Raw genomic sequence first — 22,061 nt, 5'->3', positions numbered from 1 at the left:
AGACAAAAAAAATCCACAAGTTTATTTAGACGTTTTAAAGCTAATTTACAGCAATTCTACACATTTTGCCATGGCTTCTGCCGTATTCTTATGCTTATGCTATCTCAGTGATTCAAACATTATAACAAAATCAAAGAGGGCAATATCACTTTTTAATTTTTGATTCTCCCTGAATGTCTATTTTTTACTTGGTTGATTTGTAGTTCTCAAATATGATCTTCTTTAAAAGATGTAAAGATCCATTATATTTTCTACACACTTTTTATCTCGTCGTTTAAGTTTACACTGAAAATGTTTTTTCCATCCTTTATTTCCAATCATAGTTAATGAAGTGGCTGCCCACCGCTTCTAAATAAATATAGAGTAAATACTGCACACCCATTCTCCCCCCCTCTCCATCAAACTTTACTCCAGCAAAAGGGTAACACTTTACACGTTGAGACATGGTCATTAGAGTGTCATCTGTCAAAACAGCTGACATATAACCTGTCATAACATTGTAATAACACTGTCATGACAGAGATGTGCTGTGAAATATTTAGCAATATTTGATTTCTGGTTATGACACATACATAAGTGTGTCAAAGCCCACAAATCCTACCAAACAAGGCAAACCATGTAATTATACTTGTAAATAGTATGATATTTAACATTTCCTAATATATATGTCACAACTAGACTAAACATGTGTGTCATGACAGTGTTATGACCATATTAGGACAAGTTATGACACGTTATCCCAGCTGTTATGACATATCATGATATATATGGATATGACTGTGTCATAATGTGTTATGACGGTAGGTGTACCAACATCAGTGCCCACTTTCTAAAATAGACTTTATAATGCACTGTACATACTACTACAATTGTCTAACATACATAAATGCAAAACCTGCATTGTCGATTCTCCATTTTGTCTCAAATCATTGTTCTGCGATAATCGACCCACTACGCTTAGGCTATCTGATAAATGGCATAGATCAGAAATAAATGGTTGTTATTTTCAGATCTCTTTAAATATCAGCACCATGTGGAACAGACAGCTAAGAAGTAGATTAGGAGGGAGGAAGGGTGGGAGTGGGGCAAGAGTGAGCGGGAGGGAGGGAGCATTTCATGGGAGGCCAGTGATTGTCTCTCCTGCAGTGAGAGTGCGCTTAGTCTGAATATACCAGACTCTACTGCAGAAAAAGGAGGAAAAGTTACAATATTTAAAGTGGGACCTTTTGCTTTTGCAAGTCCAATTAATTAACTCTCTCTTGAGAGAGGTAAGTAGACTACTTTAAAAACAATTAAAATAATAATCAGACTTTTTATTATTATTTAAAACGCTACTCCTCTTACACCGTTAAAGCTAGAAAAGCCATGGATTAAGTTTCTATTATACAATTTTTTGATAACATTTAGACTTTTTATACAACTTTTTGATAACATTTATACTTTTTATACAACTTTTTGAGAGCATTTATACTTTTTATACAACTTTTTGATAACATTTATACTTTTTTAAATTTATACAACTTTTTGATAACATTTATACTTTTTATACATTTATACTTTTTATACAACTTTTTAATAACATTTATACTTTTTATACAACTTTTTGATAACATTTATACTTTTTATGCAACTTTTTGAGAGCATTTATACTTTTTATACAACTTTTTGAGAGCATTTATACTTTTTATACAACTTTTTGAGAGCATTTATACTTTTTATACAACTTTTTGATAACATTTATACTTTTTTTAAATTTATACTTTTTATACAACTTTTTGATAACATTTATACTTTTTTTTAGATTTATACTTTTTATACAACTTTTTAATAACATTTATACTTTCTATACAACTTTTTGATAACATTTATAGTTTTTTTTAAATTTATACTTTTTATACAACTTTTTGATAACATTTATACTTTTTTAAATTTATACAACTTTTTGATAACATTTATACTTTTTATACATTTATACTTTTTATACAACTTTTTAATAACATTTATACTTTTTATACAACTTTTTGATAACATTTATACTTTTTATGCAACTTTTTGAGAGCATTTATAATTTTTATACAACTTTTTGAGAGCATTTATACTTTTTATACAACTTTTTGAGAGCATTTATACTTTTTATACAACTTTTTGATAACATTTATACTTTTTTTAAATTTATACTTTTTACACAACTTTTTGATAACATTTATACTTTTTTTTAAATTTATACTTTTTATACAACTTTTTAATAACATTTATACTTTCTATACAACTTTTTGATAACATTTATAGTTTTTTTTAAATTTATACTTTTTATACAACTTTTTGATAACATTTATACTTTTTTAAATTTATACAACTTTTTGATAACATTTATACTTTTTATACATTTAGACTTTTTATACAACTTTTTAATAACATTTATACTTTTTATACAACATTTTGATAACATTTATACTTTTCATAACTTTTTGATAACATTTATACTTTTTATACATTTATACTTTTTATACAACATTTTGATAACATTTATACTTTTTATACAACTTTTTAATAACATTTATACTTTTTATACATTTTGATAACATTTATACTTTTCATACAACTTTTTGATAACATTTATACTTTTTATACAACATTTTGATAAGTTATACTTTTCATACAACATTTTAATAACATTTATACTTTTTATACAACAATTTGATAACGTTTATACTTTTCATACAACTTTTTGATAACATTTATACTTTTCATACAATGTTTTGATAACATTTATACTTTTTATTGTCATGCATAGGTGTAATAGGTGGCAGGGAAGTCAGGCGCAGGAGAGTCAATGGAGTGTAAAATGGAGTCTTTTAATAAAGTCCACGGAGTATGCTCCATAACACCAAAAGTACATAACAAACAAACATGGGTACAAGGACCCGACGCGCACCTGTACAACAAACACACTACACTGACAATAAAACAATCTCTGACAAAGACATGAGGGGAAACAGAGGGTTATATACACAACAGGTAATGAATGGGATTGAAAACAGGTGTGTGGGAAGACAAGACAAAACCAATGGAAAATGAAAAAAGGATCAATGATGGCTAGAAGACCGGTGACGTCGAACGCCGAGCATCGCCCGAACAAGGAGAGGCAACGACTTCGGCAGAAGTCGTGACATTTATACAAGATTTTGATAACATTTATACATTTTATACAAGATTTTGATAACATTTATACATTTTATACAAGATTTTGATAACATTTATACTTTTTAAACATTTATACTTTTAATTTTTTTTCTTCAACATTCTAAAGATCCCATAGGTAAAAACTACAAGACTTCCAGCATTCTATTCACAGTAAACAATGTCACTTTCAACACAAATCAGCTATTTTGACTACTTTAGCAACAAGTTAAACAATAACTTAGAGCGTATGAAATCTTAGTCTACTTACAATTGACATTTTAGTCATTTAGCGGATGCCATGCTGTTCAAACTGTAATCAGGTTAGAAATATCTTCTACCAATCAAATGATACAGTTGTTTTAGTAACCACATCAACTTCATTCTCTTTGATAAACAATGGACATTTTGACCATTTTCCCAGCACTTTAGACAGAAACTCAGAGGATAGGACATATTGGTGTACTTACAGTTGAAGTCGGAAGTTTAAATACAGGTTTTTATTTTATTTTATTTCACCTTTATTTAACCAGGTAGGCTAGTTGAGAACAAGTTCTCATTTACAACTGCAACCTGGCCAAGATAAAGCAAAGCAGTTCGACACATACAGCAACACAGAGTAACACATGGAATAAACAAACGTACAGTCAATAATACAGTAGAGACATCTATATACAGCATGTGAAAATGAGGTAGGATAAGAGAGGGAAGGCAATAAATAGGCCATGATGGCAAAGTAATTACAATATAGCAATTAAAACACTGGAATGGTAGGATTTGCAGAAGATGAATGTGCAATTTGAGATACTGGGGTGCAAAGGAGCAAGTAAATAAATAAATACAGTATGGAGATGAGGTAGATTGGATGGGATATTTACAGATGAGCTACTGTATGTACAGGTGCAGTGATCTGTGAGCTGCTCTGACAGCTGGTGCTTAAAGCTAGTGAGAGAGGTAAGAGGTAAGAGTCTCAGCACAGTTCTCATTATAGCTTCACGGTCGTTATTCGTTTATTGTTTTGTATAGTTTGTCTTCAGTGTTCAGTGCTTTCTTTAATTAAAAACTTCATCATGAACATATTCCACGCTGCATTTTGGTCCGTTCCTTACGACGATCGTGACAACATGGGAACAAAGATCGTACATTTTGGAGAAATGTCCTCTGGTCTGATGAAAAAAAAATAGAACTGTTTGGTCATAATGACCATCATTATGTTTGGAGGAAAAGGGGATGGCTTACAAGCCGAAGAACACCATCCCAACTGTGAAGAACGGGGGTGGCAGCATCATGTTGTGGGGGTGCATTGCTGCAGGAGGGACTGGTGCACTTCACAAAATAGATGGCATCATGAGAGGGGAAATTATGTAGATTTATTGAAGCAACAACTCAAGACATCAGTCAGTTAAAGCTTGGTTGCAAATGGGTCTTCCAAATGGAGAATGACCCCAAGCAAACTTCCAAAGTTGTGGCAAAATGGCTTAGGGACAACAAAGTCAAGGTATTGGAGTGGCCATCACAAATTCCTGATCTCCATCCTATAGAAAATTTGTGGGCAGAACTGAAAAAGTGTGTGCGTGCAAGGAGGCCTACAAACCTGACTCAGTTCCATCAGCTGCTGTAACTGAGTCATGTTTGTAGGCCTCCTTGCACGCACACACTTTTTCAGTGGTGTAACTGAGTCAGCAGGAATGGGAGGAATAGGCCAAATTCACCCAATTTATTGTAGGAAGCTTGTGGAAGGCTATCCAAAATGTTTGACCCAGGTTAAACAATTTATAGGCAATGCCGAATACTAATTGAGTGTATATAAACTTCTGACCCACTGGGAATGTGATGAAAGAAATAAAAGCTGAAATAAATAATTCTCTACTATTATTCTGACATTTCACATTCTTAAAACAAATTGGTGATCCAACTGGCCTAAGACAGGGAATTGTTACTAGGATTAAATGTCAGGAATTGTGAAAACTGAGTTTAAATGTATTTGGCTAAGGTGTATGTAAACTTCCGACTTCAACTGTATCTGCTAATCAAATCTGAAATCAGAACATAAATATCTTCTGCCATTAAAATGTTTGCATTTGGGGAGCACATAGGCTGATTATGTCACACAGCTCACACAAACCAACTAAACTAAACCACTATAACAACTCCCACTGTCACGTCCTGACCTTAGATCCTTTTTGATGTCTCTATTTTAGTTTGGTCAGGGCGTGAGTTGGGGTGGGCATTCTATGTTTTGTTCTATGTTTTTTGTTGTGTATCTGCCCCAGCCAGAACTGTTTCGGTCGTTCGCTTTGTTATTTTTGTCATTTCAGTGTTCATTAAATAAATATGGACACATACCACGCTGCACTTTGGTCCTCTCCTTCCAACAGCCGTTACACCCACACTCACTAAGGAAACTACAAGAGCAACCCCACGTACTATAACTAACCCATGTCATACCTACAATATCTAAAACATTCACTATTACTATGCAATGTACTGCTACTAGTACTTCTGGGCTACGCACTACTAATACCTAGTCTCCCACTGAAGGTATCAACCATTTATTAAACAGTCACTCCCTCTACTACACCAGGCTACGCACTACTAATACCTAGTCTCCCACTGAAGGTATCAACCATTTATTAAACAGTCACTCTCTCTACTACACCAGACTACATTTGGACACTAACACACTTCTAAACTTCTTCCACATCATCATATTTCTCTCTCCAAATAATTGCCTAAAAGACTTAGAATTTCTCATGAGTAAAATGTACTAGTCTGAGTGTAGTTATTAGTGATGAAATATGTGATCTAACTGCCCCACACTCCAAAGTAATAAGGTTGATATAGTAGTCTATTAAAGTAATCAGACCAGATATATTTTTACCTTGTACTATATTTCACTGCTTCACTAAAACGTTTTAAGCTTCTTCAACTACCACAAACATACTATTTAAGAGATGAAGCTGGTCACACAACTTTACTTCATGTAAAATCTCCTTTCTAGTTGCCATCGCAGTTGATATAAAAGACTCAAATATGGATTGTGTTTTTGTGTGTTTGTGTGTGTACATGCACGCACACACATGTGCAGTCCCGTTGAGTCCAGAGGGGTTAGTGTGTAACAGTAACCCATAAGGAAGGGTACTGTAGGTAACCTCCATCACTGTGGCCTACATTGGTCTGCCACACAAACCCTGTTGAGATGTGGAACTCCCTCCATTACACCAGAGAGCTGAGCAAGCAGCCCATCCTGACACAGGGCTTATTTTGGCTTCATCAAGGCAAGAGAGGAAGGTATACAGGTGGCAGATAGACTATGTTTAAGTGCCTCGCTTTCCTGTCTTTATGTCTCTCTTTCAGTGTGTGTATGTGTGTGTGTGTGTGTCCATCTGTATGTCTGCATCATAAAAACCCAGCGGGAAGTTGTTTCTGACTGCCTGTCTGTTCTGTTCTATACACCACGGGCAAGAGCTCACTAAGATAAATAAATCACAACTGTTTTCTCCCTCTGTCCATCTCTCCATCTCTCTGTTCTCTCCCTCAGTCCATCTCTCATTTCTCTCCCTCTGTCTCACTCATCTCTCTTTCTTTCTCTCTATCCTTCTCTCCATCTCTATTTTCTCTCCCTGTCCATCTTCCCATCTCTAGTTTCCCTCCCTCTGTCCATCTCTCTATCTCTCCATCTATCTTTTCTCTCCCTCTGTCCATCTCTCCATCTCTCTTTACATCTCTATCTGATGTCTCTCCTTCCTTCACTTTAGTCTGTCCCTCTCTCTCTATTCTCTCTCTTCCCTCCATCTCTCATTCCAATTAATGATTCTCCCCCCTTTAGGCATCCGGTGTTTCCATAGTAACTTCGCTCTGCAGTCGATAAAGGGATGCTGGTCGTCTAGGCAACGGCGAGCCGGGCTGGTTGTTCTGTATGTGTTTGATTTGGGATTGCACGTGCACAAGCAGCAATGTTTTGTGTGTGTGTGTGTGTGTGTGTGTGTGTGTGTGTGTGTGTGTGTGTGTGTGTGTGTGTGTGTGTGTGTGTGTGTGTGTGTGTGTGTGAGCTAGTGAGTTTGCACCTGCACTGGCACATGTTTTGTGCGTAGACTGCATACTAATTTGTACGAGTGTGTGTACAACGTTCTGTCAGTGTTTCGAATGGGATGCTTATCTCTCTGTTTCAGTAAAGTACGTGTTTGTGTGTGTGTTTGTACGTGTGTGTCGGATTTGAACCCTCTAGCTGCATTGAAGCTTAGCCATTCTTAATCAAAGATTGTGAGGCTCGTTAAGAGAGAGAGAGAGCGACTGTAACAAACCTAACAGCCTGGACACTGATTAAAGCACAGTCGCCTACAGCCAACCTGACAAGCACTTGCACAAATACACACACACACATCAGAAACCTCCTCGCATCTCTCTCTTTTCCTTCCCTCTTTTTTTTCCTCTCTCTCTTTTGCTCTCTCCGTCTCTCTCAGTAACCCTCTCATGTGAACTTTTAATCTCTTTAGTATAAAACTTCATCACATAATCAGGACAGGCAGTTTGATAAGGCTCACCAAATGTCCTCTTCCATACCAAACACAGAGGATTCTTACCATCGACACATAATCAGGACAGGCAGTTTGATGATAAGGCTCACCAAATGTCCTCTTCCATACCAAACACAGAGGATTCTTACCATCGACACATAATCAGGACAGGCAGTTTGATAAGGCTCACCAAATGTCCTCTTCCATACCAAACACAGAGGATTCTTACCATCGACACATAATCAGGACAGGCAGTTTGATGATAAGGCTCACCAAATGTCCTCTTCCATACCAAACACAGAGGATTCTTACCATCGACACATAATCAGGACAGGCAGTTTGATGATAAGGCTCACCAAATGTCCTCTTCTATACCAAACACAGAGGATTCTTACCATCGACACATAATCAGGACAGGCAGTTTGATGATAAGGCTCACCAAATGTCCTCTTCCAGGACTCACACACATACAGTCGTGGCCAACATTTTTGAAAATGACACAAATATTAATTTTCACAAAGTCTGCTGCCTCAGTTTGTATGATGGCAATTTGCACATACTCCAGAATGTTATGAAGAGTGATCAGATGAATTACAATTCATTGCATAGTCCCTCTTTGCCATGCAAATGAACTGAATCCCCCAAAAACATTTCCACTGCATTTCAGCCCTGCCACAAAAGGACCAGCTGACATCATGTCAGTGATTCTCTTGTTAACACAGGTGTGAGTGTTGACGAGGACAAGGTTGGAGATCACTCTGTCATGCTGATTGAGTTCGAATAACAGACTGGAAGCTTCAAAAGGAGGGTGGTGCTTGGAATCATTGTTCTTCCTCTGTCAACCATTGTTACCTGCAAGGAAACACGTGCCATCATCATTGCTTTGCACAAAAAGTGCTTCACAGGCAAGGATATCGCTGCCAGTAAGATTGCACCTAAATCAACCATTTATCCGATCATCAAGAACTTCAAGGAGAGCAGTTCAATTGTTGTGAAGAAGGCTTCAGGGCGCCAAAGAAAGTCCAGCAAGCGCCAGGACCGTCTCCTAAAGTTAATTCAGCTGCGGGATCGGGGAACCACCAGTACAGAGCTTGCTCAGGAATGGCAGCAGGCAGGTGTAAGTGCATCTGCATGCACAGTGAGGCGAAGACTTTTGGAGGATGGCCTGGTGTTAAGAAGGGCAGCAAAGAAGCCACTTCTCTCCAGGAAAAACATCAGGGACAGACTGATATTCTGCAAAAGGTCCAGGGATTGGACTGCTGAGGACTGGGGAAAAAGTCATTTTCTCTGATGAACCCCCTTTCAGAATATTTGGGGCATCTGGAAAAAAGCTTGTCCGGAGAGGACAAGGTAAGTGCTACCAACAGTCCTGTGTCATGCCAACAGTAAAGCATCCTGAGACCATTCATGTGTGGGGTTGCTTCTCAGCCAAGGGAGTGGGCTCACTCACAATTTTGCCTAAGAACACAGCCATGAATAAAGAATGGTACCGACACATCCTCAGAGAGCAACTTCTCCCAACCATCCAGGAACAGTTTGGTGATGAACAATGCCTTTTCCAGCATGATTGAGCACCTTGCCATAAGGCAAAAGGGATAACTAAGTGGCTCGGCGATCAAAACATTGATATTTTGGGGCCATGGCCAGGAAACTCTCCAGACCTTAATGCCATTGAGAACTTGTGGTCAATCCTCAAGAGGCGAATGGACAAACAAAAACCCTTAAATTCTGACAAACTCCAAGCATTGATTATACAAGAATGGGCTGCCATCAGTCAGAATGTGGGTCAGAAGTTAATTGAAAGCATGCCAGGGTGAACTGCAGAGGTCTTGAAAAAGAAGGGTCAACACAGCAAATATTGACTCTTTGCATCAACTTCATGTAATTGTCAATAAAAGCCTTTGACACTTATGAAATGCTTGTAATTATACTTCAGTATTCCATAGTAACATCTGACAAAAATATCTAAAGACACTGAAGCAGCAAACTTTGTGTAAATTAATATTTGTGTCATTCTCAAAACTTTTGGCCACGACTGTATAGTCAGGTATAAAAACGTGCAAAATAGACTGTTATATACAGGGAATGTCCTTTTATATGTTCTCATATTTTAGGCCAGGATTGAAAAAAACAAAAACATTTGAAAAGGATCGAACAAAGTAACAGACCATGCACTATGGCTAAACATATGGAGCAAAACCATTTTCCTCTAGAGTTTGTCCCTGTAGATTATAATCCCAATCCTGGCCCCAGATTGACGGGTTATGCCTTGAGATGAGGAGGAAAATCTGGAAGCAGAATAACACACACACCCCCCCACAGTAATCGGGTATTCAGATGAGATGACAGGGAGCTAAGGGATTGACTTGGTGTGTGTCGCAGTACAGTACATGCCGGCATGAAATGTGTGTGCTCCCTTAAATTTGTGTGAATTGCGCATGCGTACATGTCTATGTGTGTCGGTGTGCATGTGACCACGTCAGCCTGTATGTCCATGTACCCATGTCTGTGTGTGTGTGTGTGTGTGTGTGTGTGTGTGTGTGTGTGTGTGTGTGTGTGTGTGTGTGTGTGTGTGTGTGTGTGTGTGTGTGTGTGTGTGTGTGTGTGTGTGTGTGTGTGTGTGTGTGTGCGCGTGTGTGTGTGTTTGAGATGGGGAAAATAAGGATTTTGTCTGGAAACAGAGAATATTTATGTGCTCTCCAACTCGGACAAACATTAATGCTAGATTAAACAATAAGAGAGAGAGAGAGACAGAGACGGAGAGAGGGGGAACGAGAAGGGTGGGGAAGAGAAAAGGAAGAGAGTGAGAGAGGGTAGAGGGAGGGGAGAAAGGCAGAGAAAGAGGTGAAAAATGAAGAGTGGAGAACAGTAGAGCGAAAAGGTTGAGGCAAAATTAAGAGAGAAAGCGACCAATGTTAAACATGTTCTCACTAATGCCGGAACTACCGTATGAGACTATACTGTGTGTGTGTGTGTGTGTGTGTGTGTGTGTGTGTGTGTGTGTGTGTGTGTGTGTGTGTGTGTGTGTGTGTGTGTGTGTGTATTAGGGGATTTAGGAAGCTCTGCAAAACTTGATGGCAGACTGTAGATATTCACACACACACACACACACACACACACACACACACACACACACACACACACACACACACACACACACACACACACACACACACACACACACACACACACACACACACATACACACACACACACACACACACACACACACACACACACACACACACACACACACACACACACACACATGCAGAGATGCATACAGACGCTAGTGAAACTCTACACACCCCTTGCGCTGTCTTGTTTGAAGCACCTTCAGCAACCATTACAGCTGTGAATCATTTTGTATAAAATTCTACTAACTTTGCACAATTCTTAGGGCAACATGTATCCATTGTTGTTGTCCAAATTGCTCAAACTCCGTAAAATGGCTTGGGAGTCATTGATGCAAACCATTATTCCAAACTTGTCTCTGATTTTGAAGCAGATTTAAGTCAGGACTGAGGCTGGATCACTCAGGAACACTCAACACCTTTTGGAATAGCCCTTCTATGTTTTTGGCATTGAAAAGTGTGTAATTGTCCAGATGAAAAATCAAACTCTATGCCAGGGTTGGGTTTTCAGAAGACCGAGCAGGGCTTTCCTCTACTTTGTACCCGGGCTTTGCTCTTTTCATTTTTCTTTTGATCCTGACAAACTCCCCAGTCCCTGCCGACAGCAAGCAAACTCATAACATGATTCTACCACCACAATACCCGAAAAGAATAGGACACAAAGTGTAATTTTGAAATGTGTTTGTGCTTCAAGCAGTCACTCAATGAACCCTTGTCAGAAAACATTTGGATTGGTAAGTTAGTCTAGCGGCCAGCTATCTAAATGTGTAGTAAGCATGGTCGAATTACCGAGCAGGGTTGGACCAGTGGATGCAGCTGAGGGGAGGATGGCTCATAATAATGAGCGGAACGGAGCAAATGGAACTGCATCAAACTCCTGGAAACCATGGAAACCATGTGTTTGATACCATTCCACTGATTCCACTCCAGTCATTACCCGTCCTCCCCAATTAAGGTGCCACCAACCTCCTGTGGGTGGGACACATTGATCATCAGTTATTAGATTAAAAACTGCAAACATTTGCTTCCACCCACCCTATGGCAAAATGTGTAGAATTGCAGTAAATTAGCTGTATAACTGAAAACATTTCTCTCTGCCCCATGGCAAAATTAGTCGAATTGCATGAAATGAGTCTTGAATGTGGGCTATGGTTATGGGTACGCAGTCCCACGAGCCACTGCGGCCCATCGTGATGAGTTCTGTTTTTTTTGTGGCCCCCACCCCCATCAAAGTTGCCCATCCCTGATTTAGGGTATGGAGGGATCTATTATCTCCCTCTCTCACACACACATTCATTATCCCAAGGCAGCCCACTTGACCTTGGGCTATACGAGTGCCCCTGATCACCTAGCGATGCCTGTTGCCTTGGCAACCCTCAGGCCAGATGAGCTGAGTGCAGACAGTGGCTCTGAGTAGCAACAGGAGGGGGTTGTGTGTGTGTGTGTGCTTGCCTGTGTGTAGTTACATGTGTGTGTGGTTGTGCGTGCGCTCCTACTGTTGTTTACAAATATCTTCTCTGATCTGTATGAAATGCACACAGCACGCTAGGGACCCGTCCTGGACGAGCTCCCGTAGTAATATCAGAACGTGTTGGAATAGGAGCTTCTGTACTTGTCAGAACATGATATAACATAGCTAATACACTCATACATCTATAGTTACCATCCCACAGGCTATGTCAAAATGACATATGCGTGTTATGACTGCTTATAGCATCTATCATGCGATGACAACATAACGGGGGCTGGACTCCAAGATAGAAACTTTGTTGCCTCAAAACGATATACAATAATACACAATGATATTTTATTGACTACACAAATTATTGTAGTTTATACAGTATAGTTCAGGTGAAGTAATGTACATCCCATTAGTGGTAGAATCTCCCTCAGAACGGTGAATATTTGATGAAGGTCTGTACTCTCGTGTGTGTGTGTGTGTGTGTGTGTGTGTGTGTGTGTGTGTGTGTGTGTGTGTGTGTGTGTGTGTGTGTGTGTGTGTGTGTGTGTGTGTGTGTGTGTGTGTGTGTGTGTGTGTGTGTGTGTGTGTGTGTGTGTGTGTGTACGAACATGTTACGTAATACATTGGGCGAGAGAGGATATATCCTGTTCTTTCTCTGAGTGGTTCCTACTGTGAGTCCAGATCTCTATGGTCCATTAACTGGAAGGCAGAGCTCCTACTGTGAGTCCAGATCTCTATGGTCCATTACCTGGAAGGCAGAGCTCCTACTGTGAGTCCAGATCTCTATGGTCCATTACCTGGAAGGCAGAGCTCCTACTGTGAGTCCAGATCTCTATGGTCCATTACCTGGAAGGCAGAGCTCTGACTGTGATGATGGGAGACTCGCCATTCACACAGAAAACACATGCACACAGGCAGAGGAACACAGAGGCAGAGCAACATACTGTAGAGAGACCACAGAGGCAGAGCAACATACTGTAGAGAGACCACAGAGGCAGAGCAACATACTGTAGAGAGAACACAGAGGCAGAGCAACATACTGTAGAGAGACCACAGAGGCAGAGCAACATACTGTAGAGAGACCACAGAGGCAGAGCAACATACTGTAGAGAGACCACAGAGGCAGAGCAACATACTGTAGAGAGAACACAGAGGCAGAGCAACATACTGTAGAGAGACCACAGAGGCAGAGCAACATACTGTAGAGAGACCACAGAGGCAGAGCAACATACTGTAGAGAGAACACAGAGGCAGAGCAACATACTGTAGAGAGAACACAGAGGCAGAGCAACATACTGTAGAGAGACCACAGAGGCAGAGCAACATACTGTAGAGAGACCACAGAGGCAGAGCAACATACTGTAGAGAGTCCACAGAGGCAGAGCAACATACTGTAGAGAGACCACAGAGGCAGAGCAACATACTGTAGAGAGAACACAGAGGCAGAGCAACATACTGTAGAGAGACCACAGAGGCAGAGCAACATACTGTAGAGAGAACACAGAGGCAGAGCAACATACTGTAGAGAGACCACAGAGGCAGAGGAAGCTCACATACCAAATGTTTTACTATCATTATGGGGACATAACATTTATTTCCATTCAAATTCATATTTTCCCTAACCCCTAACTCTAACTCTAACTCTAACTCTACCTCTAATTGTAACCCTAACCTAATCTTAACCCCTAAACTAATTGTAACCCCTAACCTAATTGTGACCCCTAACCTAATTGTAACCCCTAACCTAATTGTAACCCTAACCTAATTGTGACACTGAGCCTAATTGTGACCCTGAGCCTAATTGTAACCCTAACCTAATTGTAACCCTAACCTAATTGTAACCCTAACCCTAATTGTAACCCTAACCTAATTGTAACCCTAACCTAATTGTGACCCTAACCTAATTGTAACCCTAACCTAATTGTGACCCTAACCTAATTGTAACCTTAACCTAATTGTAACCCGAACCTAATAGTAACCCTAACCTAACCTTAACCTTAACCCCTAACCCTAATTGTAACCCTAAATCTAATTGTAACCCTAACCCTAGGTGTAACCATAACCCTAATTGTGACCCTAAGCCTAATTGTAACCCTAACCTAACCTTAACCTTAACCCCTAACCTAATTGTAAACCTAACCTAATTGTAACCCTAACCCTAACCCTAATTGTAACCCAAACCTAATTGTAACCCTGACCTAATTGTAACCCTGATCTAATTGTAACCCTAAACTAATTGTAACCCTAACCGAATTGTAACCCTAACCTAACCTTAATCCCTAACGTAATTGTAACCCTAAACTAATTGTAACCCAAGCCTAATTGTAACCCAAGCCTAATTGTAAGCCTAACCTAATCTTAACCCCTAACCTAATTGTAACCCAAGCCTAATTGTAACACTAACCTAATTGTAAGCCTAACCTAATCTTAACCCCTAACCTAATTGTAACACTAACCTAATTGTAACCCTAACCTAATTGTAACCCTAACCCTAGGTGTAACCATAAGCCTAATTGTGACCCTAAGCCTAATTGTAACCCTAACCTAACCTTAACCTTAACCCCTAACCTAATTGTAAACCTAACCTAATTGTAACCCTAACCCTAACCCTAATTGTAACCCGAACCTAATTGTAACCCTGACCTAATTGTAACCCTGATCTAATTGTAACCCTAAACTAATTGTAACCCTAACCGAATTGTAACCCTAACCTAACCTTAACCCCTAACGTAATTGTAACCCTAAACTAATTGTAACCCTAACCTAATTGTAACCCAAGCCTAATTGTAACACTAACCTAATTGTAAGCCTAACCTAATTGTAACCCTAACCTAATTGTAACCCTAACCTAATTGTAACCCTAACCTAATTGTAACCCTAACCTAATTGTAACCCTAACCCTAGGTGTAACCATAAGCCTAATTGTGACCCTAAGCCTAATTGTAACCCTAACCTAACCTTAACCTTAACCCCTAACCTAATTGTAACCCTAACCTAACCTTAACCTTAAAACCTGTTAAATCTATGGGGGCGCTATTTCATTTTTGGATAAAAAGACGTGCCCGTTTTAAGCACAATATTTTGTCACAAAAAGATGCTCGACTATGCATATAATTGATAGCTTTGGAAAGAAAACACTCTGAAGTTTCCAGAACTGCAAAGATATTGTCTGTGAGTGCCCCAGAACAGGAGCTACAGGCAAAACCAAGATGAAACTGCAACCAGGAAATGAGCAGGATTTTTGAGGCTCTGTTTTTCATTGTCTCCTTATATGGCTATAAATGTGACTGAAATGAGCCTGCCCTATCTATCGTTTCCCAAAGGTGTCTGCAGCATTGTGACGTATTTGTAGGCATATCATTGGAAGATTGACCATAAGAGACTATATTTGCCAGGTGTCCGCCCGGTGTCCTCCGTCGAAATTGTTGCGTCATTTTCAGCTGCTGGTATTTTTCCATGGGATTCTGAGACGAAAGCAGGCTTCCACGAACGGCATATCAATGAAGAGATATGTGAAAAAACACCTTGAGGATTGATTCTAAACAACGTTTGCCATGTTTCGGTCGATATTATGGAGTTAATTTGGAAAAAGTTTGACGTTTTGGTGACTGAATTTTTGGTTCGTTTCGGTAGCCAAATGTGATGTACAAAACGGAGCGATTTATCCTACACAAAGATTCTTTCAGGAAAAACTGAAATTTGCTATGTAACTGAGAGTCTCCTCATTGAAAACATCCAAAGTTCTTCAAAGGTAAATGATTTTATTTATTTGGTTTTCTGGTTTTTGTGAAAATGTTGCATGCTAAATGCTACGCTAAATGCTAAGCTAGCTATCAATACTCTTACACAAATACTTGATTTGCTATGGTTCAAAAGCATATTTTGAAAATCTGAGATGACAGTGTTGTTAAGAAAAGGCTAAGCTTGAGAGCAGGCATATTTATTTCATTTCATTTGCGATTTTCAGAAATCGTTAACGTTGCGTTATGCTAATGAGCCTGAGGCTGTATTCACGATCCCGGATCCGGGATGGGTAGTATCAACAGGATTTATCCCCTAACCTAATTGTAACCCTAACCCTAATTGTAACCCTAACCTAATTGTGACCCCTAACCTAATCTTAACCCCTAACCTAATTGTAACCCTAGCCTAATTGTAACCCTAAGCCTAACCCATAAGCTTCAAAACGTATTTGTCCTCATGGGAAGCGGGAAATGTGGGGTTTTCCGGGACTCACGAGGATAGTAATACACACACACACACACACACACACACACACACACACACACACACACACACACACACATAACATAGCCATTTTACCCATGATACAAGTCAGTTTTGGACATCCATCCATGTCTAAGGAAATCAGCAGATGACAAAGAAACCGGCCACTAGGGGCAGCAGTGAGCACTGTTTCCTTCAAGTAGGCTTCTGCTAGGCTTTTGTGGACAGCGATGGCAGATGTGCGTACGCATATGTCTGGTGCCAAAACAACTTTCTATCGCGAGATTCGAACTTGCAAGCTTTGGCACTAGAGGCAGATGCTTACGCGCATCCAAGAAATGACGTTGAAAACCGTCCACCAGGGGCAACAGTCAGAGCTGGTACCTTCATAAGCACCTGCCTCCGGTGCCAGAGGTTGCATCTTCAAATCCAGCAATAGAAAGTTGTTTTTGAGATTTTTTGTTTTAAAACTATCCCAAACATTAACTCAGAATGGTTAAGGTAAGGGTTAAAGTTTGAGATAGACTTAAAACAAAAATATAAAAAACAACTTTCTCGGCAACCTTAGGAACCAGAACCAGATGCCTACACCTGTCCACCATCCTCATCCACAACACCCTAGCGAAACAGAAACCTACTTGAAGGTAACAGCTGACCTTTTCCCTTAGCAGTGGATTTCCACGGCATCTCCTGTCGTCCTTAGACATGGATGGATGTCGGATACAGACTTGTATCACGGGAGACCGGCCCGGGTGTAAATCAGTCCCTTGATGGTTCACTGGTTCAGTATGACATCATCAAACCAGACTCTCCAAGCGGGGTAGGTCATGTAACACTATTGTGTAATAACGTCTATCTATAGAGTCAGTGTTCCTCATCTCCTTCTCTTCCTCCCAGCATCCAATTTCTCTGATTACCTATTCTCTCTTTCATTTTGCCTATGACCTCCCTCTCCCCTTTCGTTGATCAACAGCGGCGGAGAGAGAGCCAGAGAGAGAGGGGGGGTGTGTGTGACAGTGTTAGTGGTAGTGAAGGTGCAGGTTGTTCTATCTAGAGGTTGGAGTGTTGCATTAGTGACAGTGTTCCGTAAGGGTTCCATCAGGACCCTGTAGCTCTGATCTGTTCATTAACTAGCACAATGATTGGCTTAGGTACCAACACACATAAGCCACATTAACACACACATACGTACACCCATAAGCCGCAGATACAGAGACATACTGTACATACACACAGACAACAGGAAAACACACACACACACACACACACACACACACTGCATATACACCACACACACACACACACACACACACACACACACACACACACACACACACACACACACACACACACACACACACACACACACACACACACACACACACACACACACACACACACAGTGACAATGGCGTATGCAGTCAACCCAGACATACAGTATACAAAAAGGCAGTGGATGGCTAGTCTGAATTTCACATCCTTGTTTTTCTCTGTGTTTCCTTCTGCTTGCCGAGGAGGATAAAGGTGATAAATGTTTGAAATGGTCTGGTCTGCAGACATCATTCCCAAAAGAACAACTTCAGACTGTATGATACCAAGTTTCACGGAAGGTTGCAATACTGAGTTAAAACTAAAGACTCCTTATTTTAGGGCCCTTTCAAGTGGACTTAAGACAATGTCCCTGCCGTGGAGCACTTCAAAGTGGACTAAAGGTTAGCGATTTAAAGTGTTACCCGGAGCCGATGTCCCATAATGGGTTGCTATAGCAACGGCGAGAGTGATTCATGGAGCGTGTCAGGCTGTGAAATACATTTCACACCTCAGCATGCCGTGGCCTCTCTCTGCTGTGTCTGTGTGAGAGAGAATGAGACAGAGAGAGAGAGAGAAAGAGTGAGTGAGAAGGAGAGTAAAATGTTTGAGTAAGTGTATTCAGTGAGTACGTCTATGTATACAGTATGTGTGAGTGTGTAACATTGAGTCTGTAGGCATTGTGTACTTAACCAACTTAACCAATGCTCAAGTTTAGATTAATTCCATGTCTTACTACCCCCCCCCCCCCCCTCTCTCTTTCTGTGCACTTAGTTCTAGCAGATGGTAAGCTGACATACACAAAGACAGTAGAGGACTCAATACCATACCTATACACAGGGGCGCAACTTTTGTTTTATAAGTGGGGGGGGCCACACTGTAACTTGGCGGGGGGGTTGAGGGTCCTCACATTTCTGGGGGCATCTAAAACTAATTCCCTGAATTTCTACACAATCCAATATGACCCATGGCCCTTCTAGCTGTCTCTATGTAGTACAACAAAAAGTAAGCAACAATGCCCACAGTCATCAAGCTAGGTAAGAGACCCTTATTAAATGTGTTTAAGTGATTGATAAGACTGAACTACAGTAGATCAATGATAATTCAATAATCAACATTGTGTTGCAGCTTTAACCAATAGCTGTAGTTGGTGCGTGTTGGTGGCAGGGAAGTCAGGCGCAGGAGAACAAACTTGGTATAAACGGAGTCGTTTAATAAGTGCTGACAAAACTCAAAAAACCAAAATATACAAAATTACAAAACCCGTCGCACACCAAAACCCGTCGCACAAAAAAATTACAAAACCCGTCGCACACCAACACATGACTAGCACAATCACATACAATCAAACAATCAAGGTGTGAAGGAAGACAAGACAAAACCAATGGAAAATGAAAAATGGAAGATGGCTAGAAGGTCGGTGACGTCGTCCTGCGAACACGAACAAGGGGAGGGAACGACTTAGGCGGAAGTCGTGATAATAGCCTAACAAATGAACAAATTCAAATTCACTTTATTAAGATCTTCTATATCAAATTTCAGCCAGACCACCCAGCCAGTCCGAGTCTTTTGCATGTCCGACCCCCACCAGTCAAGTCAATAACTCAGCTCCCTGAACAGAACGTATTTCCCTATTTGTCTCAAGGGAATAAAAACACACATTCACCTCCTACTTCATTAACACACAAGAACAGTCCATCCTCCATATAATTCATATCACAGGCCTAAGCTCTTTTACTTGCACAGCATATCGGATAGTATTCAGACCCCTTCCCTTTTTCAACATTTTGTTACATTACAGCCTTATTCTGAAATGGAGAAAACAAAATCAATCTACAAACAATAACCCATAATGAAAACAGGTTTTTTGAATTTTTTGCAAATGTATAAAAAAATGTTTTTTTAAATGAAATACCTTATTTAGATAAGTATTCAGACTCTTTGCTATGATATTCGAAATTGAGTTCAGGTGCATCCTGTTTCCATTGATCATCCTTGAGATGCTTCTACAACTTGATCGGAGTCCACCTGTGGTAAATTCAATTGATTGGACATGATTTGGAAATGCACACACCTGTCTATATAAGGTCCCACAGATAACAGTAGCCTAGTGGTTAGAGTGTTGGGTCAGTAACCAAAAGGTTGCTTGATCGAATACCCTCGCTGACAAGGTAAACATCTGTCGTTCTGCACCTGAACAAGGCAGCTATCCCACTGTTTCCCGGTAGGCCGTCACTGTAAATAAGAATTTGTTCTTAACTGACTTGCCTAGTTAAATGAAGGCTAAATTTAAAAAAAATATATATATAAAGAACAGTGAATGTCAAAAATGATCAAAAACCAAGCTATGAGGTTGAAGGAATTGTCCGTAGAGCAGCAAGACAGGATTGTGTCAAGGCACAAATCTGTGGAATGGTACCCAAAAAAATGTCTGCATCATTGAAGGTCCCCAAGAAAACAGTGGCCTCCATCATTCTTTAAATGGAAGATGTTTGGAACCAGCGAGACTCAAAGCCTGAGAAATCAAAGGAGAAGGGCCTTGGTCAAGGAGGTGACCAAGAACCCGATGGTCACTCTGACAGAGCTCCAGATTTCCTCTGTGGAGATGGGAGAACCTTCCAGAAGGACAACCCACTGTGCAGCACTCCACTGTTCAGGCCTTTATGGTAGACTGGCCAGACAGAAGCCACTCCTCAGGAAAAAGGACATGACAGCCCAGTTGGAGTTTGCCAAAAGGCTCCAAAAGGACTCTTGGAACATGAGCAACAAGATTCTCTGGTCTGATAAAAACTCTTTGACCTGAATGCAAAGCGTCACGTCTGGAGGAATTCTGACACAATCCCTATGTTGTAGCATGGAGGTGGCAGCATCATGCTTTAGGGATGTTTTTCAGCGGCAGGGACTAGAAGACTAGACAAGATCAAGGGAAAGATGAACGGAGCAAAGCACGCAGAGATCTTTGATTTTAAACCTGCTCCAGAGCGCTCAGGACCTCAGACTGGGGTGTAAGTTCACCTTCCAACAGGACAATAACCCCAAGCCCACAGCCAAGACAAAGCCGGAGTGACTTTGGGACAAGTCTCTGAATGTCCTTAAGTGGCCCAGCCAGATTCCGAACTTGAACCTGATCAAACATCTCTGGCGAGACTTAAAAATAGCTGTGCACCGACGCTCCCCATCCAACATGACAGAGCTTGAGAGGATCTGCAGAGAAGAAACTTCCCAAATTAGGGTGCGCCAAGTAATGTCATACACAAGAAGATTTGAGGCTGTAATCGCTGCCAAAGGTGCTTCGACAAAGTACTGAGTAAAAGTCTGAATACTTATGTAAATGTGATATGTCTTGAATTATGAATAATTCATAAGCTAAATCATGCAAACATAACTTGTCGGTGTAAGTATATAAGATAATTAATGGGACTGCCCCAAGGGAGCTCCTGACAGATGTGTACTATGGTGCATCAAGCTTGTTGGAACCTCTTCATTTAACTGTTAAAACCTCTTAGAGATCGGGCTGCTTCTTTCAAAATTTGGTTAAAAATCGCGCAACATTTCAACATCCTGCTACTCATGCCAGGAATATAGTATATGCGTATGATTAGTATGTGTGCATAGAACTGCTTCAATGGTGTCTGTGACTATAACAGAACGAGTTCCGTGGTCAAAATCGCAAGGAAACCTGATCACAAAATCGACAAAGAAAAAATCCGTCCGCCAGTCTCGGTATTGTCTATGGCTTGCCGTGAGGAAATGGACTTCGTTTTGAAAACTTCTAGCTATTGAATACAGATCGCTCCGTGATCAATTTGATCGTTTATTAACGTTTACTAATACCTAAAGTTGGATAACAGAAGTAGTTTGAAGTGTTTTGTCAAAGTTTATAGGCAACTTTTTTAATTAAAAAAAATAACGTTGCGTTTAAAAACAGTGTTTTTCCTGGATCTCACGGTCTTCATAAATTGACTTTTTGGGTATACAAGGACCGATTTAATCGAAAAAAAATACCCAATTGTGATGTTTATGGGACATATAGGAGTGCCAACAAAGAAGCTCGTCAAAGTTAATGAATGTTTTATATTTTATTTCTGCGTTTTGTGTAGGGCCGGCTAAGGTAATTCCTTTGTTTACTTCCCCTTCTGGTATTTCGGGGTGTTGCATGCTATCAGATAATAGCTTCTCATGCTTTCGCCGAAAAGCATTTTACAAATCTGACTCGTTGGCTAGATTCACAAC

This window comes from Oncorhynchus masou, chromosome 17, assembly GCF_036934945.1.
Source record: "Oncorhynchus masou masou isolate Uvic2021 chromosome 17, UVic_Omas_1.1, whole genome shotgun sequence".
Taxonomy (NCBI): domain Eukaryota; kingdom Metazoa; phylum Chordata; class Actinopteri; order Salmoniformes; family Salmonidae; genus Oncorhynchus; species Oncorhynchus masou.
This window is presented reverse-complemented; position numbering follows the sequence as displayed.